The following is a 14,460-nucleotide window of genomic DNA, read 5'->3' as shown; positions in this document are numbered from 1 at the left end:
GTTTGACCATTCCCAGGGGTGAGTCCAATCATGGTCCCGGTGTTTGATTTGTCCCGGGGTTTGATTGGTCCCGGGGATTGACCATTCCCAGGGGTGTGTCCGATCATGTTCCCAGGGCTTTGACAGGTCCCGGGGTTTGTCCATTCCCAGGTGTGTGTCCAATCATGGTCCTGGGTTTAGATTGGTCCTGGGGTTTGACCATGCCCAGGGGTGTGTCCAATCATGGTCCTGCGGTTTGACTGGTCCTCGGGTTTGACCATTCCCAGGGGTTTGTCCAATCATGACCCCGGGTACTGATTGGTCCCGGGGTTTGGCCATTCCCAGGGGTTTCACCAATCATGGTCATGGGGTTTGATTGGTCCCTTGGTATGACCATTCCCAGGGGGGTTGTCCGATCATGCTCCCAGGCTTTGACTGGTCCTGGGGTTTGACCATTCCCAGCGGTGTGTCCGATCATGGTCCCAGGTCATTGACCCGTTCTGGGGTTTGACCATTCCCAGGGGTGTGTCTATTCATGGTCCCAGGGCTTTGACCTGTCCTGAGGTTTGACCATTCCCAGGGGTGTGTCCTATTATGGTCCCAGGGTTTAGATAGGTCCCGGGGTTTGACCATGCCCAGGGGTGTGTCCAATCATGGTCCTGAGATTTGAATGTTCCTGGTGTTTGTCCATTCCCAGGGGTGTGTCCGATCATGGTCCTGGGGTTTGATTGTTCCTGGGGTTTGAGCAATCCAAGGTGTGTGTCCAATCATGGTCTCAGGGCTTTGACTGGTCCTGGGGTTTGACCATTCCCAGGGGAGTGTCCAATCATGGTCGCAAGTCTATGACTGGTCCTGGGGTTTGACCATTTCCAGGTGTGTGTCCATTCATGGTTCCAGGGCTTTGACCGGTCCTGGGCTTGACCTTTCCCAGGGGTGTGTCCAGTCATGGTCCCGGGGTTTGATTGGTCCCGTGGTTTGACCATTCCCAGGGATGTGTCCGTTCATGGTCCATGGGTTTGATTGTTCCTGGGGTTTGAGCAATCCAAGGGGTGTGTCCAATCATGGTCCCAGGGATTTGACTGGTCCTGGGGTTTGACCATTCCCAGCGGAGTGTCCAATCATGGTCCCAGGCCTATTACTGGTCCTGGGGATTGACCATTCCCAGGTGTGTGTCCATTCATGGTCCCAGGGCTTTGACCGGTCCTGGGCTTGTCCATTCCCAGGGGTGTGTCCTATTATGGTCCCGGGATTTGATTGGCCCCGGGTTTGACCATTGCCAGGGGTGTGTCCAATCCTGGTCCCAGGTTTGGAATGGTCCTCGCGTTATACCATCCCCAGGGGTATGTCCAATCATGGTCCCGGGTTTTGATTGGTCCCGGTGTTTGACCATTCCCAGGGGTGTGTCCGGTCATGGTCCCGGGGTTTGACTGGTCCCCGGGGTTTGACCATTCCCAGGGTTGTGTCCAATCATGGTCCCGGAGTTGGACTGGTCCTGGGGTTTAAATATTCCCAGGGGTGTGTCCAATCATGGTCCCATGGTTTTGACCAGTCCCGTGGTTTGATTGGTCCTGGGTTTGACCATTCCCAAGGGTGTGTACAATCATGGTACCAGGGTTTGATTTTTCCCGGGGTTTCATCATTCCCAGGGGTGTGTCCGATCATGGTCCTGGTGTTTGATCGGTCCTAGGGTGTGTCCGTTCATGGATTCTGGATTTGACCGGTCCTGGGGTTTGATTGGTCCTGGGGTTTCACCATTCCCAGAGGTGTGTCCAATCATGGTCCCGGGGAGTGATTGGTCCCGGGGTTTGAACATTCCCAGGGTTGTGTGGAATCATTGTCCCGAGGATTGACTGGTCCCAGGTTTTGACCATTCCCAGGGGTTTGTCCCATCATGGCCACGGGGTTTGATTGGTCCCGGGGTTTGACCATTCCCAGGGGTTTCACAAATCATGGTCATGGGGTTTGATTGGTCCCTTGGTATGACCATGCCCAGGGGGGTTGTCCGATCATGCTCCCAGGCTTTGACTGGTCCTGGGGTTTGACCATTCTCAGGGGTGTGTCCGATCATGGTCCCAGTTCTTTGACCCGTCCTGGGGTTTGACCATTCCCAGGGGTGTGTCCATTCTTGGTCCCAGGGCTTTTACCTGTCCTGAGGTTTGACCATTCCCAGGGGTGTGTCCAGTCATGGTCCTGAGGTTTGACTGGTCCTAGTGTTTGTCCATTCCCAGGGGTGTGTCTGTTCATGCTCCCGGGGTTTGATTGGTCCCGGGGTTTGACCATTCACAGGGGTGTGTCCGATCATGGTTCGGGGATTTGATTGGACCTGGGGTTTGACCATTCCCAGGGGTGTGTCCAATCATGGTTCCGGGGTTTGACTGGTCCCCGCGGATTGACCATTCCAAGGGGTGTGTCCAATCATGGTCCCAGGGATTTGACTGGTCCTGGGGTTTGACCATTCCCAGCGGAGTGTCCAATCATGGTCCCAGGTCTATTACTGGTCCTGGGGATTGACCATTCCCAGGTGTGTGTCCATTCATGGTCCCAGGGCTTTGACCGGTCCTGGGCTTGTCCATTCCCAGGGGTGTGTCCTATTATGGTCCCGGGATTTGATTGGCCCCGGGTTTGACCATTGCCAGGGGTGTGTCCAATCCTGGTCCCAGGTTTGGAATGGTCCTCGCGTTATACCATCCCCAGGGGTATGTCCAATCATGGTCCCGGGTTTTGATTGGTCCCGGTGTTTGACCATTCCCAGGGGTGTGTCCGGTCATGGTCCCGGGGTTTGACTGGTCCCCGGGGTTTGACCATTCCCAGGGTTGTGTCCAATCATGGTCCCGGAGTTGGACTGGTCCTGGGGTTTAAATATTCCCAGGGGTGTGTCCAATCATGGTCCCATGGTTTTGACCAGTCCCGTGGTTTGATTGGTCCTGGGTTTGACCATTCCCAAGGGTGTGTACAATCATGGTACCAGGGTTTGATTTTTCCCGGGGTTTCATCATTCCCAGGGGTGTGTCCGATCATGGTCCTGGTGTTTGATCGGTCCTAGGGTGTGTCCGTTCATGGATTCTGGATTTGACCGGTCCTGGGGTTTGATTGGTCCTGGGGTTTCACCATTCCCAGAGGTGTGTCCAATCATGGTCCCGGGGAGTGATTGGTCCCGGGGTTTGAACATTCCCAGGGTTGTGTGGAATCATTGTCCCGAGGATTGACTGGTCCCAGGTTTTGACCATTCCCAGGGGTTTGTCCCATCATGGCCACGGGGTTTGATTGGTCCCGGGGTTTGACCATTCCCAGGGGTTTCACAAATCATGGTCATGGGGTTTGATTGGTCCCTTGGTATGACCATGCCCAGGGGGGTTGTCCGATCATGCTCCCAGGCTTTGACTGGTCCTGGGGTTTGACCATTCCCAGGGGTGTGTCCGATCATGGTCCCAGTTCTTTGACCCGTCCTGGGGTTTGACCATTCCCAGGGGTGTGTCCATTCTTGGTCCCAGGGCTTTTACCTGTCCTGAGGTTTGACCATTCCCAGGGGTGTGTCCAGTCATGGTCCTGAGGTTTGACTGGTCCTAGTGTTTGTCCATTCCCAGGGGTGTGTCTGATCATGCTCCCGGGGTTTGATTGGTCCCGGGGTTTGACCATTCACAGGGGTGTGTCCGATCATGGTTCGGGGATTTGATTGGACCTGGGGTTTGACCATTCCCAGGGGTGTGTCCAATCATGGTTCCGGGGTTTGACTGGTCCCCGCGGATTGACCATTCCCAGGGGTGTGTCCAATCATGGTCCCAGAATTTGAATGGTCCCGTGTTTTGACCATTCCCAGGGGTGTGTCCATTCATGGTCCTGGGGTTTGATTGTTCCAGGGGTTTGAGCAATCCAAGGGGTGTGTCCAATCATGGTCTCAGGGATTTGACTGGTCCTGGGATTTGACCATTCCCAGGGGAGTGTCCTATCATTGTCCCAAGTCTATGACTGGTCCTGGGGTTTGAACATTCCCAGGTGTGTGTCCGTTCATGGTCCCAGGGCTTTGACCGGTCCTGGACTTGACCATTCCCAGGGGTGTGTCCTATTATGGTGCCGGGATTTGATTGGTCCCGGGTTTGACAATTGCCAGGGGTGTGACCAATCATGGTCCCTGGTTTGGATTGGTCCCGGGGTTTTACCATTCCCAGGGGTATGTCCAATCATGGTCCAGGGTTTTGATTGGTCCCGGTGTTTGACCATTCCCAGAGGTGTGTCCGGTCATGGTCCAAGGGTTTCACTGGTCCCCGGGGTTTGACCATTCCCAGGGTTGTGTCAAATCATGGTCCCGGAGTTGGACAGGTCCTGGGATTTAACCATTCCCAGGGGTGTGTCCAATCATGGTCCCATGGTTTTGACCAGTCCCGTGGTTTGATTGGTCCCGGGGTTTGACCATTCCCAAGGGTGTGTCCAATCATGGTCCCAGGGTTTGATTGGTCCGGGGGCTTCATCATTCCCAGGGGTGTGTCCATTCATGGTCCCAGGGATTTGACTGGTCCCCGGGGTTTGACCATTCCCAGGGGTGAGTCCGATCATGGTCCTGGTGTTTGACCGGTCCTAGGGTGTGTCCGTTCATGGTCCCGGATTTGACTGGTCCTGGGGTTTGATTGGTCCTGGGGTTTCACCATTCCCAGAGGTGTGTCCAATCATGGTCCCGGGGAGTGATTGGTCCCAGGGTTTGAACAATCCCAGGGTTGTGTGCAATCATGGTCCCGGGGATTCACTGGTCCCGGGTTTTGACCATTCCCAGGGGTTTGTCCAATCATGGTCACGGGGTTTGATTGGTCCCGGGGTTTGACCATTCCCAGGGGTTTCACAAATCATGGTCATGGGGTTTGATTGGTCCCTTGGTATGACCATTCCCAGGGGGGTTGTCCGATCATGCTCCCAGGCTTTGACTGCTCCTGGGGTTTGACCATTCCCAGGGGTGTGTCCGATCATGGTCTCAGTTCTTTGACCCGTCCTGGGGTTTGACCATTCCCAGGTGTGTGTCCATTCATGGTCCCAGGGCTTTGACCTGTCCTGAGGTTTGACCATTCCCAGGGATGTGTCCAATCATGGTCCCAGGGTTTAGATAGGTCCCACGGTTTGACCATGCCCAGGGGTGTGTCCAGTCATGGTCCTGATGTTTGACTGGTCCTGGTGTTTGTCCATTCCCAGGGGTGTGTCCAATCATGCTCCCGGGGTTTGATTGGTCCCGGGGTTTGACCATTCCCAGGGGTGTGACCGATCATGGTCCCAGTTCTTTGACCCGTCCTGTAGTTTGAACATTCCCAGCGGTGTGTCCATTCATGGTCCCAGGGCTTTGACCTGTCCTGAGGTTTGACCATTCCCAGGGGTGTGTCCAATCATGGTCCCAGTGTTTAGATAGGTCCCGGGGTTTGACCATGCCCAGGGGTGTGTCCAGTCATGGTCCTGAGGTTTGACTGGTCCTGGTGTTTGTCCATTCCCGGGGGCGTGTCCAATCATGTTCCCGGGGTTTGATTGGTCCCGGGGTTTGACCATTCCCAGGGGTGTGTCCGATCATGGTTCTGGGATTTGATTGGACCTGGGGTTTGACCATTCCCAGGGGTGTGTCCAATCATGGTCCCGGGATTTGACTGGTCCCCGCGGATTGACCATTCCCAGGGGTGTGTCCAATCATGGTCCCGGGATTTGATTGGTCCCGTGTTTTGACCATTCCCAGGGGTGTGTCCGTTCATGGTCCTGGGGTTTAATTGTTCCAGGGGTTTGAGCAATCCAAGGGGTGTGTCCAATCATGGTCCCAGGGCTTTCACTGGTCCTGGGGTTTGAACATTCCCAGGGGAGTGTCCAATCATGGTCCCAATTCTATGATTGTTCCTGGGGTTTGACCATTCCCAGGTGTGTGTCCGTTCATGGTCCCAGAGCTTTGACCGGTCCTGGACTTGACCATTCCCAGGGGTGTGTCCTATTATGGTCCCGGGATTTGATTCATCCCGGGTTTGACAATTGCCAGGGGTGTGTCCAATCATGGTCCCAGGTTTGGATTGGTCCCGGGGTTTTACCATTCCCAGGGTTATGTCCAATCATGGTCCCGGGTTTTGACTGGTCCCGGTGTTTGACCATTCCCAGAGGTTTGTCCGGTCATGGCCCCGGGGTTTGACTGGTCCCCGGGGTTTGACCATTCCCAGGGTTGTGTCCAATCATGGTCCCAGAGTAGGACAGATCCTGGGGTTTAACCATTCCCAGGGGTGTGCCCAATCATGGACCCATGGTTTTGACCAGTCCCGTGGTTTGATTGGTCCCGGGGTTTGACCATTCCCTAGGGTGTGTACAATCATGGTCCCAGGGTTTGATTGGTCCCGGTGTTTCATCATTCCCAGTGGTGTGTCAAATCATGGTCCCAGTGATTTGACTGGTCCCCGGGGTTTGACCATTCCCAGGGATGTGTCTGTTCATGTTCCTGGTGTTTGACCAGTCCTAGGGTGTGTCCGTTCATGGTCCCGGATTTGACCGGTCCTGGGGTTTGATTGGTCCTGTGGTTTCACAATTCCCAGAGGTGTGTCCAATCATGGTCCTGGGGAGTGAATGGTCCCGGGGTTTGAACATTCCCAGGGATGTGTCCAATCATTGTCCCGGAGTTTGACTGGTCCCGGGTTTTGCCCATTCCCAGGGGTTTGTCCAATCATGGCCACGGGATTTGATTGGTCCCGGGGTTTGACCATTCCCAGGGGTGTGTCCGAACATGATCCCAGGGCTTTGACCAGTCCTCGGGTTTGACAATTCCCAGGGGTGTGTCCATTCATGGTCCCAGGGTTTGATTGTTCCCGGAGTTTGACCTTTCCCAGAGGTTTGTCCAATCATGGTCCCGGCGTTGATTGGTCCTGGGGTTTGACCATTCCCCGGGGTGTGTCCAATCATGGTCCCGGGGATTTATTGGTCCCGGTATTTGATTGGTCCCGGCGTTTCACCATGCACAGCGGTGTGTTCGATCATAGTTCCAGTGGTATGACCGGTCCTGTGGTTTGACCATTTCCAGGGGTGTTTCCGATCATGGTCCCAGGGATTTGAATGGACCCGGGTTGTGACTGGTCCCCGGGTTTTGACTGGTCCCGGGGTTTGTCCATTCCCAGGTGTGTGTCCAATAATGGTCCCGGGTTAATATGGTCCAGGGGTTTGACCGCGCCCAGGGGTGTGTCCAATCATGGTCCCAGTGCTTTGCCCGGTCCCGGGGTTTAACCATTCCAAGGGTTGTGTCCAATTATGGTCCCAGGGCTTTGACCGGTACTGGGGTTTGACCATTCCCAGTGGGAGTGTCCGATCATGGTCCCGGTGTTTGATTGGTCCCGTGGGTTGCCCATTCCCAGCGGTGTGTTCAATCAAGGTCTCGGGGTTTGATTGGTCCCCGGGGTTTGTCCATTTCCAGGGTTGTGTCCAATCATGGTCACAGGTCTTTGACTGGTCCTGGGGTTTGACCATTCCCAGGGGTGAGTCCAATCATGGTCCCGGTGTTTGATTTGTCCCGGGGTTTGATTGGTCCCGGGGATTGACCATTCCCAGGGGTGTGTCCGATCATGTTCCCAGGGCTTTGACAGGTCCCGCGGTTTGTCCATTCCCAGGTGTGTGTCCAATCATGGTCCTGGGTTTAGATTGGTCCTGGGGTTTGACCATGCCCAGGGGTGTGTCCAATCATGGTCCTGCGGTTTGACTGGTCCTCGGGTTTGACCATTCCCAGAGGTTTGTCCAATCATGATCCCGGGTACTGATTGGTCCCGGGGTTTGGCCATTCCCAGGGGTTTCACCAATCATGGTCATGGGGTTTGATTGGTCCTTTGGTATGACCATTCCCAGGGGGGTTGTCCGATCATGCTCCCAGGCTTTGACTGGTCCTGGGGTTTGACCATTCCCAGCGGTGTGTCCGATCATGGTCCCAGGTCATTGACCCATTCTGGGGTTTGACCATTCCCAGGGGTGTGTCTATTCATGGTCCCAGGGCTTTGACATGTCCTGAGGTTTGACCATTCCCAGGGGTGTGTCCTATTATGGTCCCAGGGTTTAGATAGGTCACGGGGTTTGACCATGCCCAGGGGTGTGTCCAATCATGGTCCTGAGATTTGAACGTTCCTGGTGTTTGTCCATTCCCAGGGGTGTGTCCGATCATGGGCCTGGGGTTTGATTGTTCCTGGGGTTTGAGCAATCCAAGGTGTGTGTCCAATCATGGTCTCAGGGCTTTGACTGGTCCTGGGCTTTGACCATTCCCAGGGGAGTGTCCAATCATGGTCGCAAGTCTATGACTGGTCCTGGGGTTTGACCATTCCCAGGTGTGTGTCCATTCATGGTTCCAGGGCTTTGACCGGTCCTGGGCTTGACCTTTCCCAGGGGTGTGTCCAGTCATGGTCCCGGGGTTTGATTGGTCCCGTGGTTTGACCATTCCCAGGGATGTGTCCGTTCATGGTCCATGGGTTTGATTGTTCCTGGGGTTTGAGCAATCCAAGGGGTGTGTCCAATCATGGTCCCAGGGATTTGACTGGTCCTGGGGTTTGACCATTCCCAGCGGAGTGTCCAATCATGGTCCCAGGTCTATTACTGGTCCTGGGGATTGACCATTCCCAGGTGTGTGTCCATTCATGGTCCCAGGGCTTTGACCGGTCCTGGGCTTGTCCATTCCCAGGGGTGTGTCCTATTATGGTCCCGGGATTTGATTGGCCCCGGGTTTGACCATTGCCAGGGGTGTGTCCAATCCTGGTCCCAGGTTTGGAATGGTCCTCGCGTTATACCATCCCCAGGGGTATGTCCAATCATGGTCCCGGGTTTTGATTGGTCCCGGTGTTTGACCATTCCCAGGGGTGTGTCCGGTCATGGTCCCGGGGTTTGACTGGTCCCCGGGGTTTGACCATTCCCAGGGTTGTGTCCAATCATGGTCCCGGAGTTGGACTGGTCCTGTGGTTTAAATATTCCCAGGGGTGTGTCCAATCATGGTCCCATGGTTTTGACCAGTCCCGTGGTTTGATTGGTCCTGGGTTTGACCATTCCCAAGGGTGTGTACAATCATGGTACCAGGGTTTGATTGGTCCCGGGGTTTCATCATTCCCAGGGGTGTGTCCGATCATGGTCCTGGTGTTTGATCGGTCCTAGGGTGTGTCCGTTCATGGATTCTGGATTTGACCGGTCCTGGGGTTTGTTTGGTCCTGGGGTTTCACCATTCCCAGAGGTGTGTCCAATCATGGTCCCGGGGAGTGATTGGTCCCGGGGTTTGAACATTCCCAGGGTTGTGTGCAATCCTTGTCCCGAGGATTGACTGGTCCCAGGTTTTGACCATTCCCAGGGGTTTGTCCCATCATGGCCACGGGGTTTGATTGGTCCCGGGGTTTGACCATTCCCAGGGGTTTCACAAATCATGGTCATGGGGTTTGATTGGTCCCTTGGTATGACCATGCCCAGGGGGGTTGTCCAATCATGCTCCCAGGCTTTGACTGGTCCTGGGGTTTGACCATTCCCAGGGGTGTGTCCGATCATGGTCCCAGTTCTTTGACCCATCCTGGGGTTTGACCATTCCCAGGGGTGTGTCCATTCTTGGTCCCAGGGCTTTTACCTGTCCTGAGGTTTGACCATTCCCAGGGGTGTGTCCAGTCATGGTCCTGAGGTTTGACTGGTCCTAGTGTTTGTCCATTCCCAGGGGTGTGTCTGATCATGCTCCCGGGGTTTGATTGGTCCCGGGGTTTGACCATTCACAGGGGTGTGTCCGATCATGGTTCGGGGATTTGATTGGACCTGGGGTTTGACCATTCCCAGGGGTGTGTCCAATCATGGTTCCGGGGTTTGACTGGTCCCCGCGGATTGACCATTCCCAGGGGTGTGTCCAATCATGGTCCCAGAATTTGAATGGTCCCGTGTTTTGACCATTCCCAGGGGTGTGTCCATTCATGGTCCTGGGGTTTGATTGCTCCAGGGGTTTGAGCAATCCAAGGGGTGTGTCCAATCATGGTCTCAGGGCTTTGACTGGTCCTGGGATTTGACCATTCCCAGGGGAGTGTCCTATCATTGTCCCAAGTCTATGACTGGTCCTGGGGTTTGAACATTCCCAGGTGTGTGTCCGTTCATGGACCCAGGGCTTTGACCGGTCCTGGACTTGACCATTCCCAGGTGTGTGTCCTATTATGGTGCCGGGATTTGATTGGTCCCGGGTTTGACAATTGCCAGGGGTGTGACCAATCATGGTCCCAGGTTTGGATTGGTCCCGGGGTTTTACCATTCCCAGGGGTATGTCCAATCATGGTCCTGGGTTTTGATTGGTCCCGGTGTTTGACCATTCCCAGAGGTGTGTCCGGTCATGGTCCAAGGGTTTCACTGGTCCCCGGGGTTTGACCATTCCCAGGGTTGTGTCCAATCATGGTCCCGGAGTTGGACAGGTCCTGGGATTTAACCATTCCCAGGGGTGTGTCCAATCATGGTCCCATGGTTTTGACCACTCCCGTGGTTTGATTGGTCCCGGGGTTGGACTATTCCCAAGGGTGTGTCCAAACATGGTCCCAGGGTTTGATTGGTCCGGGGGCTTCATCATTCCCAGGGGTGTGTCCAATCATGGTCCCAGGGATTTGACTGGTCCCCGGGGTTTGACCATTCCCAGGGGTGAGTCCGATCATGGTCCTGGTGTTTGACCGGTCCTAGGGTGTGTCCGTTCATGGTCCCGGATTTGACTGGTCCTGGGGTTTGATTGGTCCTGGGGTTTCACCATTCCCAGAGGTGTGTCCAATCATGGTCCCGGGGAATGATTGGTCCCAGGGTTTGAACAATCCCAGGGTTGTGTGCAATCATGGTCCCGGGGATTTACTGGTCCCGGGTTTTGACCATTCCCAGGGGTTTGTCCAATCATGGTCACGGGGTTTGATTGGTCCCGGGGTTTGACCATTCCCAGGGGTTTCACAAATCATGGTCATGGGGTTTGATTGGTCCCTTGGTATGACCATTCCCAGGGGGGTTGTCCGATCATGCTCCCAGGCTTTGACTGCTCCTGGGGTTTGACCATTCCCAGGGGTGTGTCCGATCTTGGTCTCAGTTCTTTGATCCGTCCTGGGGTTTGACCATTCCCAGGTGTGTGTCCATTCATGGTCACAGGGCTTTGACCTGTCCTGAGGTTTGACCATTCCCAGGGATGTGTCCAATCATGGTTCCAGGGTTTAGATAGGTCCCGCGGTTTGACCATGCCCAGGGGTGTGTCCAGTCATGGTCCTGATGTTTGACTGGTCCTGGTGTTTGTCCATTCCCAGGGGTGTGTCCAATCATGCTCCCGGGGTTTGATTGGTCCCGGGGTTTGACCATTCCCAGTGGTGTGACCGATCATGGTCCCAGTTCTTTGACCCGTCCTGTAGTTTGAACATTCCCAGCGGTGTGTCCATTCATGGTCCCAGGGCTTTGACCTGTCCTGAGGTTTGACCATTCCCAGGGGTGTGTCCAATCATGGTCCCAGTGTTTAGATAGGTCCCGGGGTTTGACCATGCCCTGTGGTGTGTCCAGTCATGGTCCTGAGGTTTGACTGGTCCTGGTGTTTGTCCATTCCCGGGGGCGTGTCCAATCATGTTCCCGGGGTTTGATTGGTCCCGGGGTTTGACCATTCCCAGGGGTGTGTCCGATCATGGTTCTGGGATTTGATTGGAACTGGGGTTTGACCATTCCCAGGGGTGTGTCCAATCATGGTCCCGGGATTTGACTGGTCCCCGCGGATTGACCATTCCCAGGGGTGTGTCCAATCATGGTCCCGGGATTTGATTGGTCCCGTGTTTTGACCATTCCCAGGGGTGTGTCCGTTCATGGTCCTGGGGTTTGATTGTTCCAGGGGTTTGAGCAATCCAAGGGGTGTGTCCAATCATGGTCCCAGGGCTTTCACTGGTCCTGGGGTTTGAACATTCCCAGGGGAGTGTCCAATCATGGTCCCAAGTCTATGACTGGTCCTGGGGTTTGACCATTCCCAGGTGTGTGTCCGTTCATGGTCCCAGAGCTTTGACCGGTCCTGGACTTGACCATTCCCAGGGGTTTGCCCTATTATGGTCCCGGGATTTGATTCGTCCCGGGTTTGACAATTGCCAGGGGTGTGTCCAATCATGGTCCCAGTGTTTAGATAGGTCCCGGGGTTTGACCATGCCCAGGGGTGTGTCCAGTCATGGTCCTGAGGTTTGACTGGTCCTGGTGTTTGTCCATTCCCGGGGGCGTGTCCAATCATGTTCCCGGGGTTTGATTGGTCCCGGGGTTTGACCATTCCCAGGGGTGTGTCCGATCATGGTTCTGGGATTTGATTGGACCTGGGGTTTGACCATTCCCAGGGGTGTGTCCAATCATGGTCCCGGGATTTGACTTGTCCCCGCGGATTGACCATTCCCAGGGGTGTGTCCAATCATGGTCCCGGGATTTGATTGGTCCCGTGTTTTGACCATTCCCAGGGTTGTGTCCGTTCATGGTCCTGGGGTTTGATTGTTCCAGGGATTTGAGCAATCCAAGGGGTGTGTCCAATCATGGTCCCAGGGCTTTCACTGGTCCTGGGGTTTGAACATTCCCAGGGGAGTGTCCAATCATGGTCCCAAGTCTATGACTGGTCCTGGGGTTTGACCATTCCCAGGTGTGTGTCCGTTCATGGTCCCAGAGCTTTGACCGGTCCTGGACTTGACCATTCCCAGGGGTGTGTCCTATTATGGTCCCGGGATTTGATTCGTCCCGGGTTTGACAATTGCCAGGGGTGTGTCCAATCATGGTCCCAGGTTTGGATTGGTCCCGGGGTTTTACCATTCCCAGGGTTATGTCCAATCATGGTCCCGGGTTTTGATTGGTCCCGGTGTTTGACCATTCCCAGAGGTTTGTCCGGTCATGGCCCCGGGGTTTGACTGGTCCCCGGGGTTTGACCATTCCCAGGGTTGTGTCCAATCATGGTCCCAGAGTAGGACAGATCCTGGGGTTTAACCATTCCCAGGGGTGTGCCCAATCATGGACCCATGGCTTTGACCAGTCCCGTGGTTTGATTGGTCCCGGGGTTTGACCATTCCCTAGGGTGTGTACAATCATGGTCCCAGGGTTTGATTGGTCCCGGTGTTTCATCATTCCCAGTGGTGTGTCAAATCATGTTCCCAGGGATTTGACTGGTCCCCGGGGTTTGACCATTCCCAGGGATGTGTCCGTTCATGTTCCTGGTGTTTGACCAGTCCTAGGGTGTGTCCGTTCATGGTCCCGGATTTGACCGGTCCTGGGGTTTGATTGGTCCTCTGGTTTCACAATTCCCAGAGGTGTGTCCAATCATGGTCCTGGGGAGTGAATGGTCCCGGGGTTTGAACATTCCCAGGGATGTGTGCAATCATTGTCCCGGGGTGTGACTGGTCCCGGGTTTTGCCCATTCCCAGGGGTTTGTCCAATCATGGCCACGGGTTTTGATTGGTCCCGGGGTTCGACCATTCCCAGGGGTGTGTCCGAACATGATCCCAGGGCTTTGACCAGTCCTCGGGTTTGACAATTCCCAGGGGTGTGTCCATTCATGGTCCCAGGGTTTGATTGTTCCCGGAGTTTGACCTTTCCCAGAGGTTTGTCCAATCATGGTCCCGGCGTTGATTGGTCCTGGGGTTTGACCATTCCCCGGGGTGTGTCCAATCATGGTCCCGGGGTTTTATTGGTCCCGGTATTTGATTGGTCCCGGCGTTTCACCATGCACAGCGGTGTGTTCGATCATAGTCCCAGTGGTATGACCGGTCCTGTGGTTTGACCATTTCCAGGGGTGTTTCCGATCATGGTCCCAGGGATTTGAATGGACCCGGGTTGTGACTGGTCCCCGGGTTTTGACTGGTCCCGGGGTTTGTCCATTCCCAGGTGTGTGTCCAATAATGGTCCCATGGTTTTGACAAGTCCCGTGGTTTGATTGGTCCCGGGATTTGACCATTCCCAAGGGTATGTACAATCATGGTCCCAGGGTTTGATTGGTCCTGGGGTTTCATCATTCCCAGGGGTGCGTCCAATCATGGTCCCAGGGATTTGACTGGTCCCCGGGGTTTGACCATTCCCAGGGGTGTGTCCGATCATGGTCCTGGTGTTTTACCGGTCCTAGGGTGTGTCCGTTCATGGTCCCGGATTTGACCGGTCCTGGGGTTTGATTGGTCCTGGGGTTTCACCATTCCAAGAGGTGTGTCCAATCATGGTCCCGGGGCGTAATTGGTCCCGGGGTTTGAACATTCCCAGAGATGTGTGCAATCATGGTCCCGGGGATTGACTGGTCCCGGGATTTGACCATTCCCAGGGGTTTGTCCAATCAGGGCCACGGGGTTTGATTGGACCCGGGGTTTGACCATTACCAGGGGTTTCACCAATCATGGTCATGGGGTTTAATTGGTCCCTTGGTATGATAATTCCCAGGGAAGTTGTCCGATCATGCTCCTTGGCTTTGACTGGTCCTGGGGCTTGACCATTCCCAGGGGTGTGTCCGATCATTGTCCCAAGTCTTTGACCCGTCCTGGGGTTTGACCATTCCCAGGGGTG

Source organism: Somniosus microcephalus, unplaced genomic scaffold, assembly GCF_052327205.1.
Source record: "Somniosus microcephalus isolate GS21.2 unplaced genomic scaffold, FLI_Smic_1.0 unresolved_chr3, whole genome shotgun sequence".
Lineage (NCBI taxonomy): Eukaryota > Metazoa > Chordata > Chondrichthyes > Squaliformes > Somniosidae > Somniosus > Somniosus microcephalus.
Note: the sequence above shows the minus strand (reverse complement) of the source record.